Source organism: Pinus tabuliformis, chromosome 3_2 (genome assembly GCF_031772625.1).
Source record: "Pinus tabuliformis cultivar Carrire ecotype Pingquan chromosome 3_2, CPIR1, whole genome shotgun sequence".
NCBI lineage: Eukaryota > Viridiplantae > Streptophyta > Pinopsida > Pinales > Pinaceae > Pinus > Pinus tabuliformis.
Window position 1 is genome coordinate 1228152777 of NC_142302.1, and position 17181 is coordinate 1228169957.

At 38.3% G+C, this 17181-nt stretch overlaps 1 pseudogene; it reads left to right on the forward strand.

Moving 5' to 3' along the window:
- The first annotated feature begins 546 nt into the window (after nt 1-546).
- LOC149185171 (F-box/kelch-repeat protein SKIP11-like) lies at nt 547-17151 on the forward strand (annotated as a pseudogene).
- The last annotated feature ends 30 nt before the right edge of the window (nt 17152-17181 follow it).

Below are 17181 nucleotides of genomic sequence, written 5' to 3' on the forward strand. Positions count from 1 at the left end.
GGCTCCCTCACTTAGTGCGCTTAATCCGTTGACAGTCACACCGATCAGCGCGAGTTGCTGACAAACAATCGTGTCCACCAGCCTCTGGTGCTTGTTGTCAGTTAGGCAGTCACCTCGATGCCTGTAAGTGAAGATTAGGGTTTGTCCCCAATCTTGGCCAGTGTGTTTTTCTCTTATGATTTTTATCCCGTAGGCCTTTTTCACCATTTTCTCCTTGACTAATCTGAACTGGATCCTAAACACTCTCTAAGTTTTCATAAACTCGTTCAAATTATGCCAAACAGATTCAAGTCTTAGAAATATCAAGCTATCAGAAGGAATCCTTGTGATAGTTGTAATTGTGATCAGTGGAGAGCAACGAGGACCCTTGTTCGAGTGTGCAGATCGTTGGCCCATGGTAACACGCGTTGGCGCAAGTTGGCAAAACTAGAGGCTAATTCAAGAAACGGGGGTGGTTTCTGATACGCGATTAGCGCTAAATAGCTAATCATGTATCGGGGAGCATCCCCCTCAATGAAGGAAATCCGTAAAGTTCATGGAGTCGAAATGGCTATGAAATTCGGAAAAGCAATAAATTTGGTTCCGTGGATTCCACAAAACTGGCAGGATATCGGAAAGCTTGGAGGCGGTAAGCAATTTTGACCAAGTCCCACCTGACGCCACACACTGAGTGACACGTGTCCCATGGAAGAGAGAGAAAACTGCTCACATCAAACGGGTAAACATCATGCTACTTACCCACCCGATATGAATGACGACCGTAGGATCTGTGGGGCGCAGATCAACGACGGAGGCGCATCCCGATAAATGGCCCGATTTGACAAGCTTGTAGAGCAACATTATTGGGGATTTGAAGTTCGACGTGGACGATGAGTTGGCAGAAGACTTGTGTTTCGCGGGCATCTTGGAGTAAATGGAAATAACGGTTGTTTAAATGTGTCCAAGGAACTTGACACACTCACCCATTGCATAATAGGTGGCCACCTCCATGTGGAGTGTTACTCAGTGATGATGATGCAGAACAGGGGAGTTCAAATGGACACAGGAAGGAAAACCAGAACGCCGGGAAGCAAAAACGAACCAACAGAAAGAAGACTCGATTTAAAGCCACAAACTGACAGAGACAGAGCAAGCAAAAAAGTAGGAAAGAGATTTATTTAAGAGCAGAGAGAAGAAGTCAAGCTGACCTGAGGGCAGCATCAAGCGAGACAAAGCTAGAGAGAGTCAGAGAGTCTGTGCACTCCAGAGAAATCTTGAAAGGTTCAAGAGAGCTCCTCGGCATAGGCCCATCATGTATGAGTTTCAGATTGGGCTCATACTATTGTGACCAGTAGAGGTCAAGTACGAGTAAGGAGAGTCTGTGTACACAAATCCTAATGATTCATATTTGTTAAGTGAGACTCAAATTGAGCTCACTGTTGTAAAGAAACTCTGCTTTGAAAACATAATAGGGAGGCCACCATTGAAGGTTGGATGAGGAGACGTAGCCTAGGAGTATTAGGTGAACTCCTTATTAAACTTGTTGTGTTTACATGTTTCCCTGTCATGCTTTCTCTAAACTGCTTCAGTGTCTATGTATTTCGCAATATTATTGATCCGTTGCATAAAATAACATAGGCACATCCATGCACATGAGTGTGTAATACCTTTAATTCTTTGTCCTAGATAAATTCTAGATCATTGACTAGAAAGCTTGATTTAGCTTGATTTGTGCACTTGCTTGGTTTAGCCCACCCTCTGATGTGTTAAGTTTGGCCCTGTGTGAAGTTCTTTCTTATTTTTTCTTTGAATCCCTCGACCAGTGCTATTTTTGGCCAAAATGTCACGCCGATCAGCCATCAACGCTAGTTGTAGTACTGGTCAGTTGTGCTAATCAGCGCTAATTTTTGCCTAAAAGTCGCTCCGGTCTCATGGGTAAGAAAAAATTAGAATTTCTCCCATTCTAGTGCTAGTGTGTCTTGTAGGTTTTAACCCCGTACAAAAATTACCTACATACGAATTCTAAAACACAGAAAATAAACAATGCGAGAGCATAACACATAAAACACATAAACACAGATATTTTCCCCTGGATCCCAAAACTGGGACTACCAGATTGATTTTTTCATTATGTTCCCTTCAATGTTACAATACATATTTATACATATCGAAGCATCCGATACCATGGACCGAAAACCATCGCATCCAAAACCATGTGCGAAAATCATGCACAAAACCATAGGTGGGCCGCCCAATCTAACATAGGGTCCAAAACCAAAATTTTCCGGGGTGCTGTCCCAGATCCCATAGAGTGGGGTTACCTGCAACCCTAAAACCCCATGTGACCCTCCTGCTACACAATCGACCCAACGAAGGGGGGGATCCGCCCCCCTCTAACCCGTCGGTTAACTACGTGGGCTAGTCGTGGAAAGAGTATAACAAAACCCAACATGTCTTGACCCTCAGACTCTCTTCTTCCTACCAGAAGTGACTAGATGCTTTGTTTTCAATTGAATGAGTGAAAGAGTCTCGTTTGTTCTCTTATTTTGAGTGTATCTTTTCTCTTTCCAAGAATATATTACATTGCTTGGTTTCTCGATTGGCGCATTTATGTGTTAGGTTTGTTCAATTCAGGGAAGAAGTTGCTTTTAGTTTCATTTATAATGCTTTGGATTTGATTGATGCTTGTTTGTTCGGAATTGTGAAAATTTTCATTTAAAGTGTTTTATGTGAAAGATTCATTTTGCATTTCATTAAAAGGGAACATCATTCTAGTTTACTTAGGCAAAAATATTGCATTAGTAGCATTACTGAGAAGCTAGATTTGCATCATCATAAGCATTGGAAATGAAATGAAACTTCTTATGTTGTTATAGGAAGATTAAGTGCATTTAGGAGATTTATTAGTTAAATATTTCATTCTTCAATTGCTGCATTAGTTTTATGTTCTCTATCTCTCAATTAGAATAACCTTCATTGAAGACAAAGATCTTTCTTCTCATATAGCTTCATATAGGAATTTTTAGATGATAACGATAGGGCCTTGTAATTGAAACCTAATTCAAGCTCAACAATTAGAATTTATTGAATTAACCTAAGGAAGCATTGAAACTTAATGCTCACATTTAGAGGTCTAGGCTAGAGACATGTTCTAGCTTCTTAAAACCTAGCGCCCATCATTCACTTCGACATTAGACAGTGCTAGTATGGACTTGTGCTCCCCATAGCATTGTGTATATAAAGGGAGACCCCACTAGGTTTGCAATCCTTTATCTGTTGGAAGCTGAGTCTGTTGCCTTGTAAACGTGATACACCGAACACAACATTTGGGGAGATTGTCTGCCCGTACATGGTTCACTGGGAGGTATTTTGCAGTTCACGGTTACCTGGTAATCCTTTGTGCCTAGAGTACCCTGAGTAGTCATTTTTTATCTTTACTGAATATTTAAATTTGAAAAGATCATCGAGCACTTTTTTTTTCGAGATCGTTAATTCCAAAAGTGACTAGAGTCACCTTTTGTCATTTTCTCGACTCTTAAAATATGAAAAGGACAATTTTTGTTTCAGTGTCTTAAAATTAACTTGCCAAAAAATATTCCTAGTTAAATTTATCTTCCTTATGGATTCTTTAGGGTCGATTCCAATGGAAACATTTCCAGATTCTACCAGTCAAGGATTCCCCTTGGATGGGAATCCTGGTCCTTTTCCTTCATTTGGAAACACTGGTGCTCCATATATGCCGACGTTGTCCCTTCCTGTGTTAACCATTGGTTTTCCTGTCTGGTTATTTTCGACCTCGATGATCTCAAGTGTCCCAACTACTACCCCAACACCTCCTTCATTTGAATCACGATGCGATGATTCTTAGGTTGACCCCTCGCCTTCTTCCCCTATTTCTTCACCCTCCTCTTCTACTTCACCTAGTGAAAGTTTGAAATCCAATAACCAAGAGGCTAAGAAGAAGAATAATAAGAAAAAGAAGAAGAAGCAAAATAAGTGATAGGCCAACCACGTAGCTATTACTCAAATGCACCCCCCATTGACCGACCTTCTGATCCTTCATGGAAGGTAAAATTCCCTTGCAAGCTGTGTAAGGGTGACCATCTCCTTCGAGACTGTCCTGACATTCCCAAAGTCTTAGAGGTATGGTTTAAGACCTAAATCGACCATCCCCATCGACCTCTAGAGATCATGTCAATGTTACACCTTTAGCTAATGATGGTAAGACGAAAGGGAAGATTAGATTCCCCTGTAGGTTATGTGAAGGAGAGCATGTTCTTCACCTTTGTCCTCTTATCGATAAAGCTTCCAAAGTTTTGGAAAACCTTGCAGCTCCTCAACCTCAACTTCCTTTTGGTTATTGAAGGCTTTCTTCTGACCGTCTCTCGATTGGTAAAGAGATTGACATGGATTCATCTCTTGCCCGTCCTACTCTTCCTGAGAGAGACTCTCTTATGTCTACCCCTGACCAACCATTGGTCGAAAAGAGTGTTGACTTGGCTCTGCCTTCAGTTCTTCATTCTGTTTTGGGAGAGAGTGGTGATCATATTGCTCATGTTATTCTTGTTTCCTCAGATTCTCATGAATCGAAGAGTGACCCTCCCATCCCAGTTGTTCAGGAGAGTCCTTCTCCTATTCCTATATAGCATGGGGGCAATCATATGATACCCCCACCAAGTAGTTCTATCGTCTCTTTTTGATTGGGGTTCATTGACTGCTTTTTGCCTCCCATCTTATGCCCCATTCTAGATCATAGTACAAGCCTATAATATGGTAGTACCTAGCACTATATTAGATGAAGAAGCCTCTGTTAGCATTATGTCTTCTACTACTTGGAAAGCTTTGGGTTGTCCACAGCTTGTGGCTGTCACCCATAATCTGTTGGCCTTCAACGGAGGATCCAGTCACCCTTTAGGGATCCTTCTAAAGTTCCCTATTACTTTTGGAGGAAATACCATCTATATAAACATGATGGTAGTCCAAGGTCCATTATATTTCAATCTTCTCCTTGGACGCCACTATGTTTATGTCATGGGAGCTCTTGCTTCTTCTTTTTTCCGTGTGGTTTCTTTTCTGCACAAAGGGAGAATAATGATTGTTGATAAATTGTCATTCATTGGTCACCAGGCACCTCCTTTGCAACCATCATCCCCCATCAACTCTTGTTTGAAAGCAGTACTTTCCTCACCACATGTCAATTATGTGGCTACCCGTTCCATCTCCACATTCGTTGATGATCACTCAGATGGTATAGTACATTATGTACTGGGGGCATTGGGACCCGATCTGTCCTTGATACAAAATGACATGTATTCCTCCCAGAACATGGTTCTTCGATTTAGTGAATACCTCTTGGGAGCCATGTTCTGTTATGGGTCATAAACAGACGTCATGAGCATAGTTCCTTGTCTTCTGTCAAGCTCGTTAAAAAATGAAACAAGGTGTCATGAGGATAGTTCCTGGTCATGTGTCAACCTTGTTAAAAAATCAAACAAGGAGTCATGAGCATAGTTCTCTCTCTTGTGTCAAGCTCGTTAAAAAATGAAACAAGGGACCGAGGATAATTCCTAGTCTTGTGTCAACCTTGTTAAAAAATGAAACAAGGGGTGGGCATAGTTCTTTGTCTTGTGTCAAGCTCGTTAAAAAATGAAACAAGGGATCGAGGATAGTTCTTTTACTATGTCAACCTCGTTAAAAAATAAAGCACTTCCCTTTTCCAAATCAAGTCTTTTCTTAAGATCTTGTAAAATCCCAATTAAGTCTTTCCAAGATCTCGAAAGTGAATCTTCATTCCATCTACCTAATTGAGTGAAATGAAGCTTGGGGGGCATGTACCTTGATTGCGTCATTACGTCGGGGGCATGCAAACTTATAGCAAGCATATTATTTCATTTCAAGCTGGTGTAAACATGAAACTGAATCCAAGAAGAGCTCCCCATGGTTCAAGCTTCTGTAAAAATGAACCCACACCCAATTTACATCTTGTGATTGTCATTTTTATCAGCTAATTTCTGCTAGATGAGCCTCGGTTGTTTCATTCCATCGCCACCATCTCTTTTGCCGATCATATGCTTTCACTTGGTCATTTTTCCTTTCTTGAGGAACTGCAATGATGAGTGGTTTTGTTAGCCAACCTCTTGACCATTACATGTTTTGAGCAGTTCCACCATTACCGAAACCAGTTGCTACCCTTTATACTACTCATTCTTCTAGGACGAGTTGCCTTTAAGCTCTTTTCTGACTCGTAAAACATATATGAAAATATTGCCCAATATTCTTTCCCTTTTTGACCCGTTAAAGAGAATAAAATGGGGGGTCCGCATTCAGCTCTTTCCTGACCCTTTAAAAGTGAAAAGGTGGTTGAGCCCTTATCGTTTCAAACTCGTTAACGGATGTGAAATGTCGTGTGCCCGGTATAAGTTTACCCCTTTTTTGGGCTGGGAGGGACTATTTATGAGAAAGGTACTCCTTGATTAAAATGGTCAAGTGGTTCTCTCAAGTATTGTTTTCTACCTTTTAGGGCTTGAGAGACACAAATGTACGAAAAGGGACCATGTGGAGTTTTTTTTACGTGTTTTTTTCAAACTCTCTAAACATGGAAAACATATTGAGTTACACCTTTCTCGGACTCGTTAAACTATTAAACGACATCGAATTCGTCACCATGACGAACATGAGCTTCTCCTTACTAGGGCTCGTTAAGCTTACTAGGTTGGATTCGTCTGAAGGATGAACTTACAGTGCAAGCATATGCTATCCCCTTCAATCTTGTGATTAAAAAATAATTGGGGTACTCGCCAGAAATGGTGGGGGAAAGTTTGGAAATCTATCAATCTTGTCAGCAGCTTACTCTTGAACATGACACTCTTTGCTTCATGTCGGGTTGGGACATCCTCCTTTGTATCATTGAGATTCCTGTGTTTGGGTCATTCAATTTTTCCTTCCATTTGATCTCTTCCACGTCATTATGACTACCAATCTCATGGATCCAAAAGTTGCCAAACTTCTAGTTGTGTCATTGATATGTTCAAGAGTTGTCCTTCTACAGTTACACTTACCTATGATTCTCTCTATCATGCAAAATCATTTTGCATCCTCTTGTCTCACGTCGATGATGTGGGATTCATTATGTCCCTCCTTCTACACGGTCACTTTCCATCGACTTCAACTCATTATCCGGGAACTTGACCGAGAGACTCCCTTCGAGTACCTAAGAGCTTGCATGCCCTAATGGCAAGTTCTTCGCACTCAATGACAAGTTCACATCATTGGATTTTGATCGAGTGATTTCATGAGTGTTCGACTTCAGTTCAGTATTCACATTCCGTGAATTGTATTGATAGTACCTTAGGGCCATTGTCATTATTGGTTGTTTCTCTAGCACTTGTTAACAGTTCACATCATTGACTGGTAATCAATCGACTTTCCAACATGTTTGACGTCAACACATCTATTCTCATGCTAGAATATGTACTTTGATCGGGTCATGTTGGAGTGCATGACCCTAGACTCAGATTGCAAAAGTCCAGGTTGTGAAGTGATGTGACATGGTTATGATGATATGCATGTCTCTTTCAGATGGTTGGCCGCGACCACACCATGAGTCATCATATGTGATCCTTCGCATTATTGGATGGTTGTGACCATACCTGCAGCCATACCTAGATCCATTTACATGATCATTCTATGGATGGCTGCGTCCATGCCACGATTCATGTATCATTCGACATAGATCTTAGTCTATGTATATGTATCTGTACTTGCTTGCAGGTTTTCCAACAACAGACTAGTTCCGTGCATTAATTTATAAAGCATTTCATCCCTCACTCTGGCTCGAACTTCACGCTTTAGGGGGCATCTGTTACACAACATTGTTGGAAATAATACCGAGAGGGGGGAGGGGTGAATCGGTATTAGCATGTTAACAATACTTCATTTCCATAAATATATTTATATACGCTACTTCTGTTAATGCAACTTGCGTGTATACGCAACTATGTTTATAGCAACTTGCATATACCTTGCAAACTTATAGTTTAGATATTGATCTTTCATCTGTGTATCAGAATCATATAAACAGTAACCAAGTGCAGTAAACAGAACAGACAATCACACACATGAACACAAGATATAAGGTGGGAACCCAATGTGGGTGCACACCACCTACTGCAATCGTCTCTATCTTTATTTAATAAGAAACTCTTTTTACAAATTTTGTAGTAGTGCAGTCTTATACCAGTACGCAGACTTCTACCTGCAGAAGCCTACAACCTTCTCTCATTCTCCAGCTTTTCCTGGAAGGGAGCTACAACCCCCTTAGCTCTTGTACTAGCTGATGTGTTTACTAGTACGTAGGTGCTGACCTACACAAGGCTACAACCTTCTCTTTTCTTCCAAGGACCGCGTTTCATAAATTTTCAGATTGGATCCATTAATATCATCAATCAAACATCAAATATATCTGCATCAGCCAATCTCCTTTGTACCAACCCAAACTAAATCAAAAAATCACTTTTCTGAATGTTGTAACCATAATAAAGTAATAGTAACCAAAACTCAATCCAGAACCCAGAACACTACAACAGTAAACAGAAGTAGCTAAGATATATTTTATGATGTGTACGCTACTTCAATGTGTTGAACCTACGTGCATACGCACTTTTCGCAAGGCGTACCTGCGTATACGCAGTTTTTAAATGCCAAACCAGCGTGTATACGTGCCTTTGCTATACTGAACCTGCGTACAGATGTGTAAAATATGATTTAACCTTTTCACTAGTCAGACATCAGTTATACCTAGATCATTAGATTTAAATATTATGACATGCACCAATTATTCATATAAAAGATCAAAACCACACAAAGATACTTCTCTTCAAGCCTTAAGATCTTGACCCATCAATAGAACTTATCCTTCTTAAAGCGTTGAGGTTCCTCCTTGATTTAGATCCAGCTATGCACCATAACCCAATGACCAATATTCTAGATCTTGCTCTTCATTAGATATTCAATACTTAAGTGCCTTTGCCTAATGACCTCCTCCTGCTTTTATAGACATAGGCCTTACTCAATACCATGGTCCAAAACCACTTAGAAACAATACCTTGGACCAATTACCTGGGGTCAACACTTCGGACAAGATACCTTGGACCAATACCGTGGGTTAAAATACCATGGTCCAAATACCACAGACCAAAACCAAATTCTCCAATCATGTACGTGCCTTTCCTTGTGTGAAAGTCTGTGTATACGCATATGTAGTTTTTGAACCTGCATATATCTCTTTTTCCTTCATTCTATGAGCCTGAACTGTGATTTGTCATCTGAGTGAGTTTCCATCAAGGACAACACCTGTGTCATAGCGCCAAACCTATGTCATAATGCCAACAATTTTTTCACTGTCCCTGTACTATCCATTCCTTGATCCTGGAGGACCTATACAGTGAACTCCACATGCTTTGCCTTCATGGAGAAACTCACATTATGTCCTTCTTCATGAGGAGATCATTTCCCTTTTGCACAATTTCCCTTGAAACTTCTATTATTCCCAGTTTATAAGACCGGCGCTAATGACAATTGTCTCCCCCATGCCGATGTGCAGAGATTAGAGCTATTCCCCGCACCTATCAGTGTGACTGAGATGTGTTCCATTCACATCAGTCCTGTTATAGAAAGTTTTTTAAATTAGATACAAAGCTTCCTTCTCTAGAAGCTCTGTAGCGGAAGTCTGGTAAATGGTTTGGCCGGATGGGGTCGAGGATGACAATTTGGGCTCCTTTCCCCTATAATGATGGAACTACCACAAGGGATCAGTCCTCTCCCACGAGAAGAGGATCCATATCCCATTCATATTTCCTATATAAACCTCCCTTCTTCCCAAGCACAAGCTAGTTAGAGTTTTGGCTAAGTGTAAGCACACTATTTTGATTAGAGAAGAAAGCTATTACAAGTTGTAGCCATCTAGTTGTGTGAGGGAGATGTGTGTTTGGTGTGGAGTGAAGTCTAAAGGGACGAGCCTTTAAACTATTGTTGTTTGAAGCCATCATGGAATGTTAGAGGGAGTGTGTGGGAAACTAGTCTTGTCAGAGGAAGACTGCGACGTCAAGACGAATGGTTGTAATCTCTCTTTGATATTGATATATGCAACTATCGATTGATTTCCTACATGTTTTGTAATATTACATATCCATGTCTTAGTGCTTGGTGACTTGTTAAGTAGGTTGAATTGCAATTTATCTATTATTATGTTTGTATGCTGTTGTTGTTTACTTTTTTCAGGAGCTAGAAGAAGGGAGCAAGAGATTGCTGGAGTGAGCAAGCGAGGAAATCATCAAGTAGGATAAGCGACCAAGAGGTAGGCCCTATTGATTGATTCTAACCTAAGGAAATATTCCATAGAATATATCTATTGTGGCTAGAACCATTATCGGGCTAGAGGAATTCATTCTTATCCACACTTATAATTTTACTTCACCACAATAGTATACATGCTTGCCTGAGGAGATGGAACACCCTTCCATACATCTTAAATATAAGAGAATATCACTCCCCTCAAAGGTAGAGAGGCACTCAACAAGACACCTATGTATAAGAAATCTATGCAAAGTTTGAAGGTAAATTGGATAGGACTAAAACTCAGTCCACCACTACTCTTAGGGATGCTAGAAGGGGGAAAAGAAGAAGAAGAAAAAAGGCAGTGGGAAGAGGTAGAAAATAAAGTAGGCTTCTATGAACAAGAAGATGAGACCAAAATAGAGGAATGGGATGTCAGAGAAGCTACCAGAGCCATGAAGGATATGGATATTGACTAAGTTGCTCAGAGGATGAGCAACACTTTCAGAAGGGGGTGATGATGAGACTCATCATTGGGTAATTATAAGGGCCTTAATTCACCTCCTAGCTTAGTCAAACCAACTATTCTCATAACTTATTGCATGCTTTCGATTATATTTTGTTTATGAGATGAGTTAGAGTTGGATATTTTTCTTTGTGGTCTAATGTGCATTAAATGTAGGATTAAAGGAGAAATTAAGGAATTTTGGCAAAGACCATGGTCAAAGCTCGAAAGGGACAAGAGAGAGGGATTATAGGAGGTAAATCCTCCTCATTTACTAGCCGTCCATTTGAATATTCCTGAATAAGCTTGGAGTGGAAACAGCCAAATCATGAGGACTAGAAGGCACCCGAGCAAGTGAGAGAGAAAGCACAAGTTTATCTCGAGTTCAGAAGCCAAGCCTCCCTAATTTTAAGGAATTCATTGGATACTTTAGATGTATAAGTAAACATGGATAGGACGTCAGTAGGATTCAGATTTTGATTGTAAGACTCTACTCTATTTTCAAGCTGCAAAACTTGTGACAATTCTTTTGATGTAATTTGTTGTTTTGGTAATAAGAATGAGTTTTGTTTTGAGCCAGAACTGAGTTAACTCAGAGGTTTGAAGCTCTTTGGTTAGCGCCCAACCCTAGCAGCCAAGGCTCCTCTTTATTGTACATGTATGCTTAGTGTAGATTCATAGCTTAATTGTTAATTTGCTTATTAGATGCATTTCCATTACAAGTAGTGTAGATTAGATTGGTTGTGTGATAGTTTTCTTCCATTTGTGCCTTCTTTCAAGTAGCAGGTTAGTAAGGAGAAAAAGGATCACCATAATTTTTCAGTAGGTGTCTTGGCCTCACTTCCTACCTCTGGGACCGTGACTTGAGGAAGGGACCCTTCAGTAGCCCCAAAAACACAAATTTCTAGTTCTTTTATGAGCTTTGGAGTTTGTTGTCTTTAATTCAATATTTGGTTAATGTTGTAAGGGAGATTTCATTGTCATCTTTTTTCCATCTCCATGTATGTAATAAGATCTCACTCATGCTTTCATTCCTTTTAGCAGCTTTCTTCATGCATAATATAGGCAGTTGATTCATGCTTTTCTAGTTTATGAAAATGTATGTTATTGCATAGCTTTTTGGAAGACACACATGTTTTATGTAGAGTAGGTGCTTTAGGAGGAGAACAAGACTTCATAGCCAGAACCCCCTTTCCACTTCATCCACCGTAGCCATCCCTTGTCTTCACCATCACCCTCACTAATTTTTCATCATTTTTGTTGAAATTCTCCTAAACACATTGAGCTAATATAGCCATATCGTATCTTGGGTATTGACTCCTGAGTGCTCCTAGAACTTATATCACTCCATTCCACCCATCACACACATTTCCTAAGATTCCCAACACCTCCAAGACCTCACAATTAGCTCTCGGCTGTATCGTGTAGGTTTCTTGTAATTCCTACAAGATCATCCTGTAGGTTTCTAGTAAATCCTGTAGGTATTCATGAAACATCTTGTTTTGAGGCCGAATTGATGGGAAACCTCTAGGAAGTCACAAAAAGCCTCCTAGGACCCCTCCACACCATCCAACCACTTCATAAGCCTTTTAGCCATCCTCAAACACCTTCAACCCACCTGTCACATCCACAAGAACCCTACATGTCAAACGAAAATCTAAAAAGTAGATACCACCCATGGAGTTCACCGATGCCCACTAAATGCCTTCAAACATGGCCCAGTCTGACAATAAGTTGTTTTCACTGTGTGATCACCACTCTCAGACAAAAAGCATGTCAAATCTAGTTTTAATTTAATATGTGTAAAAACACATATTTGAAAATCATACAAGAATAGATCTTACTCTGTAGATGAAATTGTTTGGTCATTGGGACTAAATGTAGAGGTTCGGTGGCTCCAAATGCTTCTATTTATATATAATATTCAATTGCATAAAAATACCATAAATTTTACATGACATGAATTTCTTCTTCTAAGACGCAAGGGGTTGGTTTGTAGAAGCTCAAACTATACACAAGAATTATGAAGTGATTACAAGTCCATCTTTAGTCTCTTTTAAACTAATGTTCCCATAAAAAGTGGCCAAAAATCATGGGTTGGTTTTTCATTTGGTTGTCAGTACAATATCATTCTAGTAAAATGATTTACTACAAATATCACATCAAATAAGTATAATTACATAAACAAAATTGAGTGGATATCCGAGGCATAATATTTTTCTCTAGAAACAACATTTTTCATTGTTGTTAACAATATAGATGACCATATGATACTTTCCCATATTCCATTACTTGGGAGATCAATAAGATCCATGATTATTCAAACTGTGTTACATCCCTCTCACCAAATATTCTACTCATTAGTGTGATTATATATTGAAATGAGTAGCTAAGGTAGGTGACTGGATATATTCCCTTTTGGCATGATTTGAATACACCCTCTTTTATCCAACATTGTTTAGTAATCTTATGATAATTCGTGTATTTTAAAACTTTTGTTACCCATTCATCAATAATATTTATATCAAGTTTGGGGAACCTATAATAAGTGTCTAGGATAAATGGTTAAAATGATGCAATGGACTTCTCATTTCCATATTCTATTATGATGACTAATTAGCTATGAAGTAAACTTCACATGTAGCAAAAGCATTGATTTTTCTACCACATTTTGAAAATATGACCTTCTAATATTAGGAGACACTCTCAAATCAATATCCTACTCTCCCAATTATAGAGAAAATTCTAGATATTCATCACCTTTGAACATATGATATATGAACCCCCTCTATGGAATTTTTCCTACACACAATCGACACTCAATATCTCCATAGAAAGACATACTAAGAATTTTCCAATCTCAGGTTTGGTCAATGTTTCCCCATCTTGGAAAATCTATGGAGACTTATATTTTCCTTTGGTTTGACTTTAAGGAGAAATTATGGGTTCATATAACCATCAAATATGAAGATAATTAACCCTTTATTCATTCTTTAATCATTATCATTAATGGTGGCTATGGATAATCTCTAAGATATGGGATTTTTTAGAGCTAAGTGTGGCCTCTTGTGAAAAGGATTTGGGCAATAGGTAGGTGTCTGATTACAAGCATTCAATTATAGTTTGACAGATGATATTGGTAAGATAATGCAAGAATACTACTCAAGTATTTCACATGTTTGATCTTCGCAATGTGACATACAATATTTCACATAATATCTCTATAGAAAGACAAATATTTTTTCAATCCTAAGTTTGGTCAATGTTTCCCTATTATGGAAAACCAGTGGAGGTCGCATTTTTCCTTTGGGTGAAGACTTGTAACCATAAACTTAACAACATTAGCCATAAAAACTATTAGTAAATATGAAGATAGATCACCCTTGGTTTCTTCTTCAATCATTATTGTTAATTATGGCTATAGAAAATTTCTATGAAAAGGAAATTTTAGAAACTTGAGTGTGGCCTCATGTGAAAAGGATTTGGCAAATGGGTATGTGTTTGTCTACAAGAATTCACTTATAACTTAATAAATCATATGGGAAATATAATGCAACAATATTACTTAGGTATTTTGCATGTTTGATCTTCGTAATGAAATATAAAACATACTACATTGGAATGAAATTCAAATTGTAAAAGATCCTTTGTCAAGATAGAACTCATGAATCATCAAGACAAAAACTGTTTCACTAAAACGAGACCATAAAAAGTTTCACAATAGATGTACGACTTTATTTTAAGTGTATACTTATATTCAAATCTCATTAATTTACATCATGCATTTTCAATAATATAATAAAATGGAGGAGAAGTGAAAGGAGGAGGGGAATCAAAATATATCTATATATAGGTTTGGGATTATATTTTATAGAAACACCAGTTATACTTATATATATAATTGGAATTACATTTTATAGAGGCATCAAAGTTACGTCATGGAAAGTGAAATCTTAAAAAGTAATAAAAAATAAAATCTTTATTTTCAAAACTAAATATTTTAATATCATATTCACAAAAAAGTTGATTGGGAGGAAAAACATACATCTACATTTTCGAGGATGATGTTTGAGACCACTTTATAATTCCTTCACTACTTATTGCGGCTATAATGGGTGTCCAAAGGTTAACTATCCATCTATGCTCATCGATGCTTAAATTATATTCTTTATTTTTATTTATACTGTGAATTATCATGCAATGCTAACTTTTCATGGTATGTAAAATAATAAAGCTATGTGGTGGTTATATTTTATATTGGTAAAATAATGAAAATTATATTCTTTAATTTTATTTATATTGTTAATTGTTATGCAATGCTAATTTTTCATGGTATGTAAAATAATAAAGCTAGGTGGTGGTTACATTTTATATTATTAAAATAATGAATAATGAATAGGGGTAGTTTATGACAAGTTAATACATTATAATATTTTTTGAAATAATGAGTTTTGAGGTATTTGTATTTGAAAAAATATAATTTTTATATGTCTTTTGTGTGTTTATCAATTTTAGAATGACTTTATTCCCATTAGTTAAGAGTTTGTTGAAGTTTAGTTGGTTGAGGTATTCTTTTCAATTAATTAACTTTCTAAATTGATATGTGGTTGAAATATTCACTCAACCAAAAAATTGTATGTCCAAGATAGATTAAATATCTCTATACATAATTTCTTGTATTTATATTGTATTATTATTTGATGTGAATATACAATTTTGAATGCATTTAGAAAATATTTGTTGGTATTAGAGTTGGTAAGGCGTCCTGTGCCTCTCGAGATGAGGGAAATGAAGAGTATAGTCCTTGGCCTCTCTTGAGACGAGGGAAATGAAGAGTATATGTATTTGGTCGAGAGTGTATCGCCTTCTATGTTTTGTAGTAGTATGTTAATTTTTTGTTTGTCCATCAGATTTTTTAAGTGCCTATGGAGTTGATTCAATAGAAATTGATTTGGGCTATGTCGTGGAGTTATGTGCGAGGTGCGTTGTTTTCATTTAAACTTCGAGTGCTTTCAGTTCTTAGGAAGTTTTTTGAATCATTGACACGACACATCTCAACTTTTTTTACCCTGAAATATTTCTTGGTATTGGTTGGAGGTTCATGGAGTTGGAGGACGTTCTAAGAGTGTGATCAATATTGTTGTGAGCTCGGAATTGTGAAATTCAGCCATCGCTTGCTGTAATTGGTATGTATGGGAATCCTGTGAGGGCTCTGATAATTACATTATTCCCAGGCTCTATGAAGAGGACATGGTAGGGGATTTCTTTGCCCAATCATCGAGATCAGATTATGGTGCACTGGATTTGGTGAACCAAAGGTCAGATTATGGTGCACTGGATTTGGTGAACCAAAGGTTGAATTTGCCTGTTCGAATTGGGTATGTTTAAATTTTGAGGAGACAGCTCGGAATAGTAGATCATTGGATTTACTTCGCCTGAAATCTAGATCGATGGGAAGCCTTTGATCCCACATGGCAGCATTCGATGCGCTTGCCGAGGATGCCTATTGATGGTTTTTTTACACTTCCATACAAGGAATCTTTAGCTATTGGGACATAACTTCTTTTGTTTGGAAGGGAGGTGATGGGATTTGTTATATGGAGGTAAAATATGTTGACAGATAACTGATATAGAGGACCGCCGATGAATATGCCTAGGTGTTTGTTTAGTTCCGCCAGTGATGAGAAAATTGCAATTGTGGCAGGAGGTTGTGATGCGACTTGGGGGTGTGCATAGATATGTAGAACTTTATAATTTAGAGCGTGGAACTTGGGAAACATTTTTCTTAGGAATGGAAATCTATTTCGATTTTTCAAGGATGGAAATTCCTATGGCATCGGTGGGATGATAAGCAATACAAAATATACTATGTTCGGTGAAGAATATAACTTTGACACAAAAACGTGGAGGAGGATTTCAGTCGTGTTTTCTGGAGGCAATGCAGCTACCCATGCACCTCCCTTGGTTGCATTAGTAAATAATAAGCTTTATGTTGTCGAGTACTGGCAAAATGAAGTCAAGAACTATAACAAGGTTACCAATCTATGGAATGTGTTGGGAAGATCGTCAATAAAGGGAAAATTTACAAATGGCTCGGGTAATGCATTTAAGGCCTGTGGAAATGACTTGATGGTCATTGGAGGCCAAAAGGGACCCAATGGTGAAAGCAAGGGTTAAATTTGTGGCATCCCACAACAGAAGGGGGGCCACCAGAATGGAATGCATTGGTAGTTAAGGAACGTGCAACCTGTTTTATGAATGCATCTTGGTTGTGGGAGGAAAGTTGGAGCATCGAAGTGTATCCAACTCTGTGTGTGTGCAGAGCGATGTGCTAGTGTTGATATTGTGGCGTGGTGTGGCCGCTT